The sequence below is a fragment of the Xiphias gladius genome, chromosome 3 (genome assembly GCF_016859285.1).
Source record: "Xiphias gladius isolate SHS-SW01 ecotype Sanya breed wild chromosome 3, ASM1685928v1, whole genome shotgun sequence".
Classification (NCBI taxonomy): Eukaryota; Metazoa; Chordata; class Actinopteri; order Istiophoriformes; family Xiphiidae; genus Xiphias; species Xiphias gladius.
In genome coordinates this window covers 3276288-3295215 of record NC_053402.1, presented here as the reverse complement: position 1 = coordinate 3295215, position 18928 = coordinate 3276288, and the positions used below count along the sequence as shown (strand labels likewise).

General features: G+C 38.6%; 1 protein-coding gene and 1 long non-coding RNA gene across 3 annotated transcripts in view; one reads left to right on the top strand and one right to left on the bottom strand.

The window, feature by feature from the left end:
- LOC120788350 (potassium voltage-gated channel subfamily C member 1-like) overlaps positions 1–18928 on the top strand; it is a 78601-nt gene that overhangs the window by 26032 nt on the left and 33641 nt on the right. The window lies entirely within an intron of this gene.
- Positions 2792–18196, bottom strand: LOC120788351. Its single transcript, XR_005707224.1, has 6 exons — positions 18017–18196; positions 15706–15769; positions 7772–10160; positions 7330–7400; positions 5781–5962; positions 2792–5512 (listed from the first exon to the last, which is right to left on the bottom strand). It is a non-coding gene; the product is annotated as an uncharacterized LOC120788351 (long non-coding RNA).

The following is an 18928-nucleotide window of genomic DNA, read 5'->3' as shown; positions in this document are numbered from 1 at the left end:
AATATTGATGCATCAGTGTGTAAGCAGCATTTTATTGGTTTAGCTGTTCGAGGTAGAGCTACTTCTTACTACTTAATTTTCAGTTAGCTAGTTTATAGTCCAGGGGTTCCCAATCTAGGGGCCGGGCCCCGCCAGACATTCACAAGCTAAATCTGATGGGTTAGCAATGTTTAATGGGACAGGGAAGAAGAAAAAACAAAGTGCTGCTACACTAATTTGTGCAAATTTTTTCTCCTTCTCTAATCTTCTTTTTTGTGAATACTGGAACTCAATCAATTCTTGAGATTAAACCATGTGCAAAGAACTGCTAACAACTCAGAGACATGTGAAACATGGCACTGTTTCCCCTTTTTTTTCACACAGAGTGAAAGTCTGTCTGAGCACAGCCATTGGCTTGTCCTGGTGAAGACAGTCTCTAAATGAAACATTAACAAAGAAGTTAAAGTGCTCACTTCCCACTTTAAAGGTGTTTGAGGGTGTTCATATCCATACTGGGTGAAAAGTGCGGGACTCATTTCCCTTTTATTTAGGACACTGCAGCAGGACAGTCATCCTAAAATAACCGACAAGGAACCAAACATTGGCATGTTTCACCAGGTCAGTGAGCTTACCTCAGTCCTACTAAGCATCCGTTTCAATGCGGAAGACTAGACTGATGAACCCCGTAGTGGCTCTCCTCTTAGCTGTGGTGTGGTATAGGTTCCTGGAAAAAAGGCTTTGGCTCACAAGATGTTTGAATATGCTCATAAACCATGAACTCTCTGTCTTTTAGTCATGAGCCTATTTTTGTTTGACCTGGCTTCCTGCAGGGGTTGAGATTTTTTGATCTCCGTTGAATTCCCAAAGCTGTGACTGAAAGAACGGTACTTTTATTTTGGAGGAGAGGAGAGGAGAGGAGAGGAGAAGATGCAGCAAAAGCAAGGAACAAGTTTGCAAGGACAAATGTTAACATCATTGTAGAGCACTGCAGAGATCAGGGAGAAAAGGAGAATTAAGCAGAAAAAATGCACTTCTATGTGTTTGTGTGCCTCACCTTAGCGAACTGTGCTGGGTGGTCCTCTCTCTTTTTCTGTCTTTCTTGCTTTCTTTTTTCTTTCACTCCTTCCTCTGCATAATATCATATTCCATTATCCTGCTCTCATTCTTGTCGTCCCCGAGGTCTTGTTCTGTTCTTAAATCACTCAAGGGACTTATAGTTGTGCATGAAGACACACACACACACACATACGCATGCACATGCACGCACACACACACACAATCAGAAATACATGGGCATACATATCTCCTTCTAACACTATACCCTCTTTTTGAGAGAGGAACATTTTTAAGAAAATGAATGAAGAAAGAATTAAAGAAAAGGAATTAAGAAAGAAAGCCATGGAATAAATAAAGAAAGAAAAGGAATAAAAAGTAAAATTAAAAAAAATGAAAGAAAGAAAGATAGGGTGAAGAAAGAAAGGGAGGAAGAAAGCATGCAGCCGGATGAAGTCAAAGACAGGAAGCCAGCTAGTTAATGTACCTCCAGGCATATCTTTACATCAGCGTACGATGCAGTTGTACTGCGTCAGAAAGGCTAAGTGTACCAGAAAAATTGTGAACAGAAAAAGCCATGCAATTCACTTCCTCTTCTTTCACTAATGCAAATCACCCGTGTCCTCCAGAAACCTCGGAGCAGTTTGCTTTTTGATGCAGTGGCAGACAACTGACATCTTCCTCCATTTGTAGAGAATCTGTCCTGACCTTGGGGCTTAATCCAACCACTATCCTTCCCTCCATTATTTACCTTCTGTGTGTATTTGTTTCTCAGTGGGTTAGTTTGCAGTGTGTGTTTCCAGAAAGGGAAGGACATCTTTCATTATGGTTTTTGAACATTTACCAAATATCTGTGGGGAATACTTTGCAGATCAGTCTCCATTTGTTTGTATACACATGATATGTCAGACTGGTGTTCATTTCAACAAGATTCGTAGCCCGTTTATTTTGCAGGAATTTTTTTAGAAACCCAGGAACATTTTTAGAGGCTTTACCTTCATTTTCACTGTAGGAACCAGGATTAGTACTTTTCAATGATTTCTTATGAGGTGAAGTTTGTGGTGCGACACATTGCTCAGTGGTCAAACAAAAACCTCAGGCTGCTACAAAAGTTTCATTCACTTTGTGAGCAAGCACTTATTGCCACTAGAATCAAAATTAGGATGAGGCGTGGACAAACAAACAAATTCAAGGAAAGAATGCCAGAAAGTGTATGCTGTTATCCCTGGCCTTAAGTCCAGAGCTAGAGGGATCAACAAAATCAGTAGGATTTTTCTCTGGGGACAGTGAATATCTGTCTCAAATTTCATTGGATCCAATCAGTAATTGTTGAGATATTTCAGTCTGGACCAAAGTGGTGGACCGACCAAGTGACATAATCATCCTAGCTAACAAGTCTAGATGCCAGACTCAGTGAACCTCAACACAAGACCACAGGAATGTAGATTCACACCAACAAGAGCAAGAGAAAGAGAGGGAAAGACAAAGTTAAAATTTGTGGAGATCTTGAACATAGATAGCTATGGAGACAAGGGGAAGATGTAAAACACATACGCATATTCTGAGATGTGTCTTGGTGGAGCTGATGAAATACAGAAGTAATTGTCATATTGCAGGTGCTGTGCAAAACAGATCCCTTTAGTTCTGAAAAAGTCACCTTGTTAAACTGTCCAGGTGGAATGGAAGAAAGTGTAAGCGAAGTAAAATAGAAGAAAATCACACATGTGCTACAGCATGATGGAAACAGAGATGACCCCTCTTTAATTTATATTACATTAACAATGTTTCCATACATAGATGAACCTATGAAACCTTGATTTGTATTAGCTGACACATATGAATACCACTATATCTGTGAGTAGTCAAAATCTGTGAACAGGTAAACAAGACCAGGTAAAAACCTAGTATATGGCTGGACCACCCATTATATGTTTGTTTCTCCCCTACTCTCTGTGCTCACATATACAGTAATTTCATACAGCTGAATTGTGAATAAAGCTGATCTCATTTACATGTTTTTCTGTTTATGTTGTCAGACGATGGAACAAGTATGAAATAGTGACTGAAATGCGGTCCATTTGCATGTCACTGCTCAACAACCAACACAACATATCATCTAAAAATGGTAGGCTAACTTGTCTGTGTTAGGATGCTCAGTCCACTTTCGTGTTTAACGCTTGAGACTTTGAGTGCATATTCCTCAGTAGTTATTGTGCTTGGATCACCAGTTGATATAGTTCTATTTTCGGAAATCATATGAATATGGGCAGGTGTACACTGGTCAGCTCTGTTTTTATCATTGCAGTATAAAATAATTAGTTTAAAATGATTTAATATACTGCAAATACTTGCTTTTTATATTTATTTATAAATCATTTAGGCTAATAAAGGCTACCTGGTAGACTGCTCTCAATGGACTGTGGACAGTTTAGTTAATCTAGAGATTTTTTCCCCCGCAACCAATCAATTGGTTGATGGGTAGTTACGATTTCAGTTGACCAAGATTTTCTTTGGTTGACTACAGCCCTACTGATTAAGGCTATATTTACTTGTAAAATGATACCTCAGAGAGAAAGTTAGAAGCTCATTCATGTCTGTGTTAGCTGCCATGAAGTCAATTGAATGAGACCAGAGAGAGGTGTGGCTGCAGAGGGAAAGCCCAACATTACGTTGACAATACTGGCGACTGATTTTACATAAAGTAGCTAAGGTTTGTCCAAAAATCTAACCATCTGTCGCTAAGTGCTTTTGTGAAGAAAATTTGCTAAACGTAGTAAATCAAGGTGCTAAATCGGTGACACTGCCTGTAAACCCGACGTATTAGAAGTTGTTTTCACCAGTTCATTTTGAAAGAGAAATGGCCAATGGGGAAATACCAACACTTGGCCAGCCAACTGATGGTGTAAATTCAGCACTCACTCACTTACTCAGTCAGTCAGTCAGTCAGTCAGTCAGTTGCGGACATTTTGCGTTTATAGTGCTGGCCCCGCTGTTGCGGTGAAGCCACAAATTGGCCTCAACTATATTACTCTCAGTAATTTAAAAAAGTTCTTCAACCTAAATGACCACAATGGCCATTTATGATTGCCTTCCGAAATGACCCATATGAGCCCTTTTTCTCATTAGGTGCTCTTATTGCCAGGGTGTAGTTGTTTGTATGTGCCTTCCAAAATTGTTACAAATAAGTGCGACAAAAATTACTCATATATTTCCTGTTTTCTGTCACCTCTATGGTTAAGATTTAGTTCTTTGTTCCTCTAAGTTGAGGCAACTGAAAACTACCCATGCCCAACTCAAACTACACATTATCTTTTTCTTTCAAGATGGTCAGATTAGTTTAATCACAGTAATCACAATTCACACTGCATGTTAGGACAAAAACCAAGCCATGAAGTCCAAGGAACCCTCTCTGTAAACCTCTGCAATAACATTGGGGCTAGGCACAGATCAAGCTTTGAGTTTCCAAGGAGCACAGTGGCGTCAATATTTGCAAAATTATTGTGATGTTTTGAACCACCAGAACTTCATTTGGCCAAACTAAGAAGAGAACTAACAAGAAGAGCATAAAGAGGTGACCAAAAACCCCATCTCAGCAGAACTTCATCGATCGTGCTTTTATGGTAGAGTAGCTAGATGGAAGCCACTTTGAGTAAAGGCATATGACAGCCCACTTGGAGTTTTCCAAACGGCATTCAAAGGACTCTGAGAGCATGAGCAAAAAGATTCTCTGGTCTGATACAAAGTTCAACTCTTTGGGCAGAATTCCAAACATTTCCGGCAAACATCAGTCACTGTTCATTACCTGGCTAATACCATCCCTACAGTGAAGCATGGTTGAGACAGCATAAGGCTATAGTGGTATTTCTCAGCAGCAGGGACAGGGAGACTGGTTGGAATTGAGGAAAAGGTGAATGTAGCCAAACCCAGAGGTTCTTGAAGAAAACCTGCTCCAGAGTGCACGCAACTTGAGACTGTGGCGATGGTACAGTACAACAATGACTTGAAGCATACAGCCAAGACCATACCGGAGGGGCTTCAGGACAAGACTCTGACTGTCCTTGAGTGCCCAGCCAAAGCCCAGACTTAAACCCCCTAGAGCATCTGTAGAGAGACCTGACGATGGCAGTTCACCGACACTTCCCATCCCATCTGACAATCCAATAGTGATATTTTGGGGGAAAGCTGAGCTAACACAGTGGATGATGTTAAGGTTAGAAAAAGATCATTACATAACAGTCATTATACAAACAAACACAAGGGCTCCTTATCAACATACGACTAATGCAGTCTCAGTTTATTGGACAGCTGAGCCTGCTCTCCATCCATCGCTTGTCCATTCAGAGTTGGAACACAACCAGCTGCTTGGTCTCTTGGGCTCTGCGGTATTCCTTGGATATGTGTGAGAGTGTGTTTCTGTGGGTCAGTGGGTTGGTGGTTGAGCTATATCTCCAGTCTTGTATCTGCACCAGTTATGTCTTTGCTGTTGTAGAGTTTTAAGACAAAAGGAGAGACTTTCTCACTTTAAGTCTCACTTTTGTAATTTTTTCATTATTAGTCATGTACACACAAACACACATACACAGACACAATTACTGTATATTTGCGCTGAAATCTGCTGGGATCTGACTTATTTCACTACCCTATTGGTAATTTGACTGTTCCTGTTTCTCACAAGCACAAGAATGCCCACATAGTTATACCAACAGACACAAACACACACATGGAAAGACAGGAGATCAATATATGACCTTAGCAAAGTGCTCTCCTCAGTTGACGATCTCATCTAACTGGCCATTTAAAACATCAATGCAGGGCAGGCAAGTAGGGCCAAGCTTTCTATCATTGTAGTGGACAGTGGGAGGCTTCATCCAGTCATCCAGTCACCTTCCATGCAGCTATCCCCAATCTGGCAATAATATGGCAATTCTCCCTTTAAAGGTAATACAAATAAATATGAAAATAGCAACATAAATACTTCTTAAATAAATATATATGTAGAGCGACTCCAAGAAATGTACAATGGCTAAAAATGCAGCAAAGCTTGATTTTTGCAAACATTTTATCACCTGATCGTCAAAGGGATCCACTTTGGATCAAACTTTTAAAAAGATTATGAATTTTGTCAGAATAGCCTTGTGATTAGACACCACTCTGATTGTTGTGGTGGTGAAGCATTAATTAAGAATTCTAATCTGTGGAGGTGGTGGTGGTGTGGGAGATGTGGGGTATGTATCAGCGCCCCTACTGGCCGGTTTCTAATGCCCAGGTACATGCAGTACTCACTTTTTGGCACCAGCTACTTTTGGCCCTGATTTTGTTCTTTGGCAGACGGGGGCACTATTTGGCAGAGCTCCATCATTCTTTCTTAGTGTATCGGAGCTACCTCTGCACCGAGTAAAGCACTGCAGCAATCTGTGACCTGCAGCAGCGCTACAACAGAGCAGAGGAGGAAGAAGGAAGAAAACCATTCACATACTGCTCTGATTTCTCAGGTCTCTCTCTGGGGTTTCCTGCTTTTTTGTCAAATCCCTGTTTGAATTTTTGTTTTGTTTCTTGGTTAAGAGTAGTACTGAGTGTACTTCCTCTTCTGACTCCTATTTTCAAAATCTCCTTTTTGTTCCTCTTACAATTACACATACTGAACATCTTCTTTAAAAAAGCCCTTTATGGGTTGTGTAAACTGACCGAGGGGACTCAACCTAGAAGCACACACACACACTTAGTTGCAGGCAGTTGCTGTGTGACTTGAGGCTGTTTTAGTACTGTAGCCAGTGTACAGATGGGTGGTTCTCTCAGTGCCAGATCCCTGTCACTTTGTGATAGCACCTCACCTCCTCCTCCATCTGCCTTCCTTTCTTATTGTTCCACCCTGGTTATTCGTTCGGCAGCGTCAGGTATTATATTAGCTTGAAACTCCCTCCACCGGTCCTACGCCGTCTCCGTCTCTGTTTAGCATATTAAGTTAGCCAGAAATATTTATCTTTCCCCCCCTAAATGAGCTCCTGCGCAAGCTAGTTCTTCTCCAAGCATACACCACCTGAGCATACTGCAACACAGAGGAAACAAGATCAAAACTCCACTCCTGACTGGGCTTATTTATGACTTATGGAGATGCGTTATGATAGATGGGATTCAATAAATTGATTTATAATGAAAAGACATCAAAGCGCTATTGTTTTTCATCCAAATGAACCCAATCATTCCTCTTCCCTCCTTCCTTCCACCACCCTCCTTCCCAATTCAGTGTGGTCCAGCTTTGCTTACGCATACATCTGATGAAGGCTGAATTGCAATTACCATCAGAGTATATGGGAGGTTTATGCAAGGCTGAGGCTGGTTGGATATAGTAGACTGCTCCGTCCATCTCTCTGAGGAGGGAGGAAGGGAGAGAGGGTCGAAGAAGGGAGAGGAGAAGAGAGGAGGCATTAAAGGAATTATTATTATACCTGTCTGAGGCCATTTCTTTGATGAATATATAATATATATTATAGGTGCACTATATATATATTTATATATATAGATGTAACTTCTAACTATATATATATATATATATATATATATATATATATATATAGTTAGAGGTTACATTTGTTAATGTAGATCATATGTACTTAATTTTTAGAAAATTTGTTAAGAAATAGATGAGTTAGACAGAATAACACATTGTAAAGTACTATTACAGTTTACGGTGATCGTTCCTGGTTGTCTTAAAAGGAGAAGTTTAACATTTTGGGAATACCTTTGTTTCCAAGAATGAGAAGAGAAGATGGAAATCAGTCTCACTGTCTGTGTGTTAAGTACAGAGCTGGAGTCCGTCGTGGTCAGCTCAGCCTAGCAAGACTGTAAGGGGGAAACAGCTAGCCTGGCTCCGTCTAAAGTTAAAAAAAAAAACCTAGTCAAATGTCAAAGTTCATCCATTAACGCATGTGGTTTTTCTTCATACACAAACAGAAATGTAAAAACAGCAGGGTGCGGCTTTAGGGGGAGTTACTTGCTGGAACTTTTTCTTGATGAACAACAGTTTATTCATCCACCCTGTACTTTCTGAAGTGTCTCAGGCTACAGCACAAGTTGCCAGATACAGTCAGTGAGCACAGGTTTTGGTTTTGGTCTCTGTACATGTCTCAACGACCTCAAACCTGACAAGACATAGTTCCAGCTATTAAACTCCCCCTTAAAACCATAAATTGTCATTTTTACATTTCTACTTTGTACAGATTAAACAAACCAGATACATGATGTTGTGGCGATCTGCACCTTTAAGCCCTTGTGAAACACAAGCACACGCGCGCACACCTTAACGTTCTCGTGACAACTCAGCAATAACTATGCCAACTTCAGACTACCATGGTGCACATTCATTCACTGGAGGAAGAGGCCTAGACCGCCGCTCAGCGCTAGTGGTTGGATGTTATTTTTTGTCGGTATTTACCAGGTGTAAACCTCTAAATGTATCGAGTATTTTAAGTATTAAGTGTTTGTGTTACTTTGATAATTGTGTTGATGCTATGTGTGCATTTTTACAGTAAATAAACAAAACGCTACCAACTTGTATGTATGTTGTATCATGCAGAAATAAAAAATGACCTGAAGATTATAAAATGATTGCAATAAAATGCAAAACAAGTATTAACACTAATAGGCATTAAGAGTTGTGTAACTTTACCACTAAACCGTAGCAGCAAGTCTCTCCAAAGTCCACAGGCAGCAGGAATCATTTCCAGGAGGCAGTACATACCAACGTAAACTCGATTTGTATCAAAAAAAAAAAACTGTAGAAAAGATTAGCTTTTTCAATTTTCGCCAGCTTTACTCAGCTCCCCAACCCCTGCTGACACTGGCGGGATTTTAGGAGGTAACCCTGGTGTTCTAGAGCTTTTGCAAAGCTGGTCTAGGGAAAGGCCAGAGAGCTCACTCAGTTCTGTTTTTGTTGGTCAACAGTTTCATTTGAGTTTAAACTGAGAGTTGGTTGTTGGGATCCTGAAGAGGAGATTTTTTTTTTGAGAAACTGATTCATTCACATTTTGAACTGAGATACGGACACTTTTGTTCTATTTGAATTGTAGGTTGGACTTGAGGATATTTTAATATAATACACTTTGGTGAAAACTGATTTGCTTTGTGTTCTGTTGTGATTCTGCTGATATCTTTTTTGAGGTTGCTTGTTGTTAGAGTTACATATCTAAGGGTCATGTAATAGAGTTCATGGATCCCTCTTTGTGGTGATTTGGTAAAACACAAATTTATTGAGGAATATGCAATAAAGTCTCACAAAACAATTGATGCACAATTAATGTGGGGCTTTGGGGGCCCCTTAGGGTCTAGGGCTCTGTGACAGCTGCCAGCTTTTTTCTACTGGTAAGTTTTTCAGTATTAAAGATGAAACAATTCGTTGATTAATCAATTTGTCGATTGACAGAAAACAGTTTTGATAATTGATTAATGGTTGGGTCAGTTTTTTAAACAAAAGTACAAAAACTTCTCTGGCTCCAGCTTCTCAAATGTGAGGACTTCGTGCTTTTCATAGTCTTCTATGTTGTAAATTTAATATCGCTGGGTTTAAATCTGTTATTTGGACAGAAAAAGTCATTTGAAGACCTCAACATGGGCTTAATGAAATTTTGATGCACATTTTTCATTATTTTCTGACATTCACCATATAAAGTGTTTGATTGATTGAGAAATTAATTAAAATAATCATTAGTTGCCAACCCTCTCAGTATGCTTTAAACAACGACTTGTTTTCCAGCTACATCTAAAAGCAAAAGTGTTTATACCTGTTCCAAATGGCCACACTGGAAGGCAGGGTTAAAAGCTTGCAGTCAATATCCTCCTCCTTGCTGCATCTATCTGACATCCTAATCTCTCTCTAAGAACTTTTGTGTCCGTCTGCTCTTGAAAGCAGTCATGCTGTTGCTTCTCAGTTATATATAAGTACATGTTAAAGAGAAAGAGAAAGAAAAAGCGAGCTCAAACTGCTCAAACTCTTGGATGAACCCTAGACCTAAAGAGGCTACTACAGATTGCAAAGCTCCTTTAAATCCATGATAATATTTGTTATAAAATTGTCAGGAGTGTGTTGTTCTTTGTGTTGAAGCTGATCTTTGACATCTCCTACGTGTCACCATCTGTGAAGAACAGGGAGAGAGGAAGTGATAGAGAAATGAGAGAACAAACAGGTTCAGGGATGTAGAAAAACACGAACTGCAGTGAGGATGAAAGCAGCCAGACAGACAACTAGATAAAGAGCGAGTGATAATTGAGTATAAACAGATAAAACTAAATGGAACAAGAGGGGAAGAAAGGGAAATCCACACAGGGAGGTATCCTGAGACATCCCAGTTACTGTAGCACATTGAGGAGTAATGTACTGCACCACTTCCTTTTGTCTGAAAAAACACACAGCTTTAAGACCACATAAGGGCTATTCCTTACCTAAACCTCTACTGCTATGTCTTTTTTTCATCTGTCACTCCCTCACATATACACATACAGTCTGTCCACTTAGATTCTCACTGACCTGGCAGAACTCAAACTTCAATGTATATGTGTGTGTGTGTGTGTGTGTGTGTGTGTGTGTGTGTGTGTGTGTGTGTGTGTGTGTGTGTGTGTGTGTGTGTGTGTGTGTGTGTGTGTGTGTGTGTCTGTGGTGTCTGTTCTGCAGTGAAAGAGATGACATCCCAATTGCTGCGTCACTGCAACAGGCGAGAAAATATGATGTAATTTCTCCAGTATCAGGTTGTAAACAGTGTTAAACAGTCCACTTTCGGCTGCCGTCAGATTTTTAACCAAAAATGGTGGTCTAAGTGGGAACACATACAGTATGTGAACAGTTATTCACTTATATTGACTTGTACTACTGTCCTTTGCAGTAATAGGTGACATTCACACAGACATTAGTGTCCAACAGATCCCATCCTTTTCTTATTTTCTAAAAGTTTTACAAATTAAACAACACAATGCCAAGTTTACTTTGAAGGGAATGTAATTGCTTACTGGTTTACATTTACTGGCAACATGAAATGCACAGGACTTTGACACTGGGTTGTTAGATTTAGATGAAATTTGTTTGATGAGTTAATGTTTCTCAGTCTTTATATAATAAACAAACACAGACAGTGCACAGATTCAGCGGACATTTCATAAACACACTAAAGGTGAGTGTCATCTCATTTTCAAACAATTTATTTCCAAAGACACGTATTTGTGCATGTTCTCCCTGTGACTTTGGTAGCAATGTTAATTACATCCTCAAACATTGATGGAATCTACTGTAGCTAACTTTGCTTAAAGAAACCAGTTATATACTTTTTAAAAAAAAAAATTTTCATCTAGTCTCCTACATTGTGTGTTCTAAAGGTTTGATAATTTCTTATTGATTTGAATCCAGTTGACTAATTTTAAGCAGTTAAATCTTCGTTTCAGGATGCATCTCCTTCAGTATGTCTCATGCAGGCGAGGAGATGCAATATGGCACTTTATGGACTTATTTCTTTAGGTTTCGTCAGTAACTTGAATTATATTTTATGAAATATTAACAATTATTTTGCTCTAACCTTTCATTGAATTTGTTCTACAAGGTAATCCAAGAGATGATAAGTTCCATCATTGGTGACTGGCCTATGTAACTGGCACAAAGAATGCAGCCATCGAGGTTGAGGGAATCAAAGTCCTGGAGGGATTCAGTGTCTCAAGGTGTTGTGTTTCGCTGATGGGCATAATATACTGCTCTGGATCCAAGCTATCCCAACGTACCAAAATTTACTTGATGTACTTTTGAAATACTTTAAAAGCTATACCTGCAACTTGATGGAAGCAAGTGCAAAAATACTGAGTCTCAAGTAAAGTATTTTATGAAGATTCAGCACCATCATATTTGTTAAAGTATGGAGATCCAAAGTGTAAAATATTAAATAAATTATCAAATCACTACAGAAAAAGATACAGGTTTTTCTGAAGGTCGCGGAAAGCTGTATTTGTATACTTTATACTGCTTGTATTTCATTATGTTTGTAAGCATGTTGTATATTTGCAGTGAAGTTAACTGCCGAACATTTTGTTTTCTTAACTTCATTTACAAAGGTCAAGTTATTGAATAATGGTGAGAAAAATTGTAACAATGGAATTCCAAACGCAAATAAAACTGAGGAAAAACTAAAAGTTGTTACCTTAAAAACATCATGTTTATATACATAATTCAACCTAAAATTTCTAAAAGTAAAGTTTAAATTTTTTATAGAGCTTCAGAACTTAACATGAACTAACATTAGAACAACATGAGTTGTTTTATAGTTTGAATTGCATTACATATGTGTATATATATATATATATATATATATAATATATATGTATGTATAATATATATGTATATATTATATATGTATACGAGTTAATTAACATCCAACCAGAACCGCAATCTTTCCCAAATTTTAACCAAAATGTTTTTGTTTCCTAAACCTAACCACATGCAGGATTCAGGATGTGAAGCGGGGCTCCAGTGTGAAAGTCCTGTGCGTTGTTCACCCAACATTAACCGTAACCATCTTCCAACAAATTTCATGTGGGAGATCAATAGTGCACATGTTTCACTCGAAAAAACTTTCCCAAGCAATTCTTTTTTGTTACAAAACTTATTTGGCAATAAAAATGAATAGTCTTTCAACTTAATTTGTTGGAGACAATGCTGATGAGCTTCTGTGTCCTATATGAACAGTCCTTTAGTCTTTTTTGCTCACACTCATGGTAGTTTGCCTCACATTCTATCCACCAGCTGAAGAGGGTTACATTGTCTTTCTCTTTCTGTATATCTGTTAGTTGTCTTCTCTCCCTTTTTCTTCCAACCCCTTTCTCCATTTACCCATCAGTCAGCGTGGGATCTTTGTGATGAGTTTGGGGGCAGATCTCGAGCCTAGCCAGGCTAAATGACTAATAATTAGCTTTTGATCCTCTGTCCCAAGCTGAGAGCAGTTGTTCTTGCTTCATCCCCTTCATGCAATCGTATTCTGTCCTACTGCTTTTCTGACTGAAAGAAAATTATTTTTCTTCCGTTCCCTCTATCATTCATCACTTCTTAACATTTCTTTCCCTTGCTGATTTGCACCCCACATCCCACCCCCTGAGTATAAAGGTAATGACTATTTTCTATGTCACCAGATGATGCCCTAGTGTTATTCCTTGCAATGTGCCGACATAAACACACCTGTGTCAGACCACTTAAATGCTTTTAAAAACCTTACGACTTTTGGTAAATGTTCGCTCTGATTTGTATAGACTTTAGCCAAAAGCTGAGTGGTGGCATGTCAGCAAAATGTTTTAGCATTATACCTGGTTTGATGGATTTTTGGCCACTGGGGGGCAGAAAAGCTAACAGACACCCAGCCCTTGGATTTTATCACAATATGCAATTGTTATAGCTACCATGTTAGTGCAAGCCTATTTCAACCTTCTGTTTAACCCTCTTCACCAGCTAGTCATTAACTTTGTCTCTCTCCTGTTTCATGGTGGTTAGTTATTTTTTTGAATGATAATATATATTGAATTTGCAATTACTGATTTTTGGCCACTTTCGTGAACAAGAACTCTACTACAAGCAAAAACCACATGACTCGTGATGTCGATTATCTCGTAACAACGGCTAACGTCAAGGTCTGGGATATAAGAGATGCAAACCACAGACCAACAGCAGGGTTTTGGGGAATGTGCTTGAAGAAGTCTGATCCATGGCGGTTCCACTTAACAAGTTACAGGACTTAATATGCTGTTAACTTCTTTGTGCCAGATACTACAGGTGTCCTTCAGAGGTCTTGTGGTCCTGCTTTGGTGGGCCAGAACTTTTTTGGTGGCACGCCAAGGACCAACAGCAGGGGTGGTCACAATGTGTTGCCTCATCAGTTTTGGCAAATTTGTTAGCAAATAATTGCCTATTTGAACATCCAGCACACATGGAACAACATTAGCATTCATTGTTAGTCATATTTCTGTTCTTCTGATGATTGGAAGTTTTCACTCTAGGTGATTGGATGCTAAATGCTCCACTATGTTCACCAGCTAATTGCTAACATTGTCTGTCTGCTAGTTGGTGCTAGGCAGCTTTTTTGCTGAAAATAGATGCCGTGTCAAACTGCAAACAGGGTTGCTGTGAGCAAAACTTGTGAGATGCACAACCGAAGAAAAAGCTAGAAAGAAAGAAAGACAGAAAGAATTGAGAAAGAAACAAATCAACCAAAAAAAATGATTTAACAGTGAGAGATCTAAGGATACCAAGAGACAACATAAAAGGGAAGACCACAAATGAAGGAGAAAGGTGACAGAAATATAAGGGAAAATAGCAGAGACAGGAGGGAGAAGGTATAGTCAGTGATCAAGAAGATAAAGAGAGAAAGCTAAAGAACGAGAGGAGATTGTCCAGGGGAGGAAGTAAGGAAAGAGATTTAGGTCACTTTGTATGACTGACAGAATTGAGGGAATACAATGGAGAGGACGGAGCAGGGAGGTGTGAAGGAAAGTAGTTAGAGGGACGACGAGAGAGTAGGATGAACCAGTGTTGCTTGTGTCTTGCAGTTTAAATAGCAAATAGAACCTGGATAGGAAGAATGATTTGTTCATAGTTTTGTTTTGGTTTTTTTTTACTTTTTTTGTTACATTTTCATATCTTTTCTTCTCTTCTCTTCTCTGAAAACCATTCAGTGGTGACTGCAGCTGGGAAAATTGAACATAATGGAACAATAAAAGGAGAAAATATAAACAATACCACTTAGTTATTTTCTACTAATGTTTTGGGTCATTATCTTGCTGTAGGACGAAGCCCCGACCAACCAGTCTGTCTTCCTTTGTTATTGGCCTTTTTCTCACCATTATGCAATATACAGTACTACTTTCTGCAGTACAGTATTGTCATAATAATTTTTCAAAGGGTGTAGTGACACAATCTCTTCCAAAACCGTACAGACTTCACCTTTGTATCGTTGTTCAGACAAAAGCTGAGGGCACATGTAGGAATAGCTGTAATTTAACCAATTTCTTAATTAAATATTAATGATAAAATATGAGAAAATGAATTCTATATTCTAGATGTATTATTTTAATATGTAACATATATGTATTTTTAATTTGTGTATACAAATTAAAAATAAAATGTATAAAATCAAGCTTGATCATCAACATTGTAAATAACTATTACTTGGAGGTTAAAGTTGTAACTAAAAACATCAAACTCAGGTTTAGTCCTGTGGTGCGTCTTGAATCCAAAAAGAGAGCGAAACAACGCCATATGCATTTTATCCTCCCAACAACATGCCTGTTGCAGTCGAGCTCAGTGCAGACCAACCTAACTTGAGACTAACTCAAAATATTTATGAATAAAATAAGATACAATAAAACATAAATAAACAACAAATGTGTCTCTAATTACATTACATTCAGTTATGTTGTTAACACAATTGACTTCAGGCCTAGCCCAAATGAACATCATTTTGTTGTGTGCAAATTTGAAATCAACTGACACACACACACACACACACAAAAGTATATATTCCATAAAACAAAAAGAAAATTTTATAGGCTCCCACTGCTGCAATGAGGACCATTTCACACCACAGCCACCCACTACAATAAGCCTGAAATGAACAATACACCTACTGAACGTGGTAATATGAGTACAGCACATACACATACCTGTATTTAGTCCAAAAGGAGAGCGAAACACCATCATATGCATTTTATCCCCCCAACAAAATGCCTAAAATGAAAAAAAGAAACGAGCTTGAGCGTATATCCCACAAGAAGATATGGCAAATACCAGAACATACACGCACACACACAGAGAGGAAAACTGTGTTTAGCTAGCTCAAGCAATAGCATAACTAATGCAGTACACCCATTGCCAACAATGGTAACTTAGAACTAGTTGAACAAGTGAAGGATTTTGGCGAAATTAATACAGATTACAATACAACACATACCATTAAAAAAAATACAAAAATTATTTCCTTTCATTCCTTCTATTTGTTACACAGACAGTGCAAGTAGTTTTCCACTCAAAAGCAGGACACAGTAAAAAGAGTTGGTGAACGCTTTTTTGATATATGATGGCGACCAGTGCTAACCACTGTGACAAATATATCACATTTCCTGTGACTGCTTCACAATAAAAGCCAGCCATTGTTTTGCCAATGGTATGCATTTAATATGATGCAGCAGCAGAAGGAAATGTTGGGTGAGCATTAGCAATGCTCAATTAGTTAGCTTAATGCAGCTCTGATATGACTGCAGGAGTGTGAACAGAAAACAGTGAGGCTAATATCAGTGAGATAAACTACACAGTAACGCTGGTTTACCTTTTCCTGTCAATCTCTCATATGTGAATGCAATTTGAATCCAGCACGGGAATGGCAGACCCCATAACAATGAAGTACTGTATGGAGAAATAATTACTGAAAGTAAATACATTTAATGGCTATTGCTGCCAAATCCTGACCATCTGTATAAAATCATGAGAATGTTAAGGACTTTAACTTTAAACCCAGGCTGGACAAATCTTTATGTAAAAACATTTTTTTCTGTCTGACATAATTATTAAAGCAAAACGATTCTCCTGATCATTATTTCTTCACTTTATTTTAAACTCTTGTACTCTTGTACTAATCTTACTTCATGATACAGATCCCTGATTGAGATACACTTCTGTTTATTTTACTCTGGTTGTTATATATTGTATTGTTGGTGCTTTGTCTTCACTGGGAAAATCCATATGTCTCAGTCTTCATGAGGGGTTGCACAGTTTAACCCTGAGCTGGCCATATTGGTAGCTAAAGCCCTCATTTCAACCAGTCAGACAATCACATTATTTTACCAGTCAACTATGATGCCAAATGATGGCTGGCTAGCTACCAGAGTGTCTGGCAGAGCAGACAGACTCACCAGCCAGACTGATAGAAGGTGATTCCCACAGAAAGAGCTCATATGCGATCTGACCACAGAAACAGAATGCTGATGTACCAAATCACAGCTGCATTGTTTGATAATCTATGTTTAAAGACAAAATTAACATGTGCAGAGAAAAGACAGATGTCACAAAGGCCACTACTTTGGTTTATGACTAAATTAATATACAAAGTTAATGATATTCCCTTCAGCCTTAGCTGTACTTTCTGTTTAAGTGCTAATTAAGCAAATGTTAGCATGGAAGCAAGCCAGACGTGTTTTCTTGGAAGATACTGTCCTCCCCAGAAGAGCAACAGCATCAGTGAGTTGGTGTTTTTTAACTGAGTTTATTTTCAAGTGACCAAGATTTAAAGCTGCCGTAGTAATGGTGGTGGGAGCCATAGAGGAACTAAGGTGATATTATAATCAAAGGTGTTTTGCAGGAATGTGTATCTCGTCACCTGCATGCACATGGACACGTCTGTGCATCCTGTGCGTGTGTACAAACAAAACCGGGACCAATTCATAAAACATTACTATTGCTATTGTTAGTTTGCACGATATCATGTTGATGTTAGCATTTAGCTCTGGTTACTGAATTTGTTCACATTACCGTGGTTACAACTCTTATGCACAGACAGTAGTTCAGCCAGAAATCGTGTTGTTGGTGGGCACAGAGGAAATCAGTAGACCTACCCCCAAGATCCTTGGGTACAGTTTTTTTGCAAAAATCGTCAGCTATTACCATAATATTACTTGTTAAAACACCAGTACGGGCACCAGTGTGAACAAACTGAAAATAAAATCATAAAATCTGACGGAGGGCATGGCAACAGCCTGGCACTCCCTAACAACCATGCATAACCAAATGCAGTTGGCAGACACAGCTGCTGCAGCATTAAAGTTAAACTATATGCACCGATACAAAGCATGCAATTAAAAAAAAAAAAAAAAAAAAAACAATCCACAATGCAGAGGCCACATACAGTGACACAGTAGAAACAAATCAACTCCTACAGGGTCACAGAAACAGCAGCAGGGACAGAGAATGTAAATGACTTACCTGTGATGACTGCACTGCTAGCACTGAATTTATTTCACTGAAGTCCAATTTAGTCAGTTGCGTTTCAGGGAAAACATGAATAAAGTTTAGTCTGTGTGTCACAGCTGATGCTCTGATGTCAAGTTGTATCATGCTGTATGTCCCTTCAGCTTAACTTGGTGTCTAGTTAATGATGTACAGTTTAAGTCCACCACCGGAGAAAAGTAACGGCTGGCAGGTTGAATTAGTGCTGAGTATGAGGTTTTTCTTTTCCTCACAGCATTGTCATATGACAAACATAAGCAATATGCTTCCTTCTGCTGTTATTTAAACTTGTGGCTTGTTAGGCTCCTGTTCCTTTTCTCTGAGCAGTGCAGTTGCTGTACACTGAGACATTTTTTTTTTATGTAGTTGCAGTCACAGTGAATAATTTTTGACTGAACAATTGCTGCAACTTGAAATAGAATTGTTTCAATCTGTATTTTGTGTCAAGGGATTCAAGGATATGTTAACTGCCCTTGATGGGGATAAAGTACTTGTAACGTACTTTCAAGTGCAGGTGACCTTATTTGTACGTTGCTTTGGACAAAAGCACCTTCCAAATAAATAAATGTAAATGTAATTATTGTCCACATCTCCCTTTTAAATAACATTTGTAACCCCTTCAGACTCATAACTCTGAAGGGGTTGTGTTATTCAGATATATGACAGAAAAAGATAAGCAGAGGTAACTTCCCTGCATAAAGAAACTGCAAAAATACGAAAATAAAATAACTCAAAGGGTGAGTGATACTGCAGATATGTCACATGTATGTGTGTATTATACTTTAATACTGACCAAAAAAGGAATGAGATTTTTTTTTTTAAAAAGGGGCAGCATCCAAGGCAAGTAGTAAAGTTAAATGAAAGAATGTTTTTGCTGTGTATCCTTTT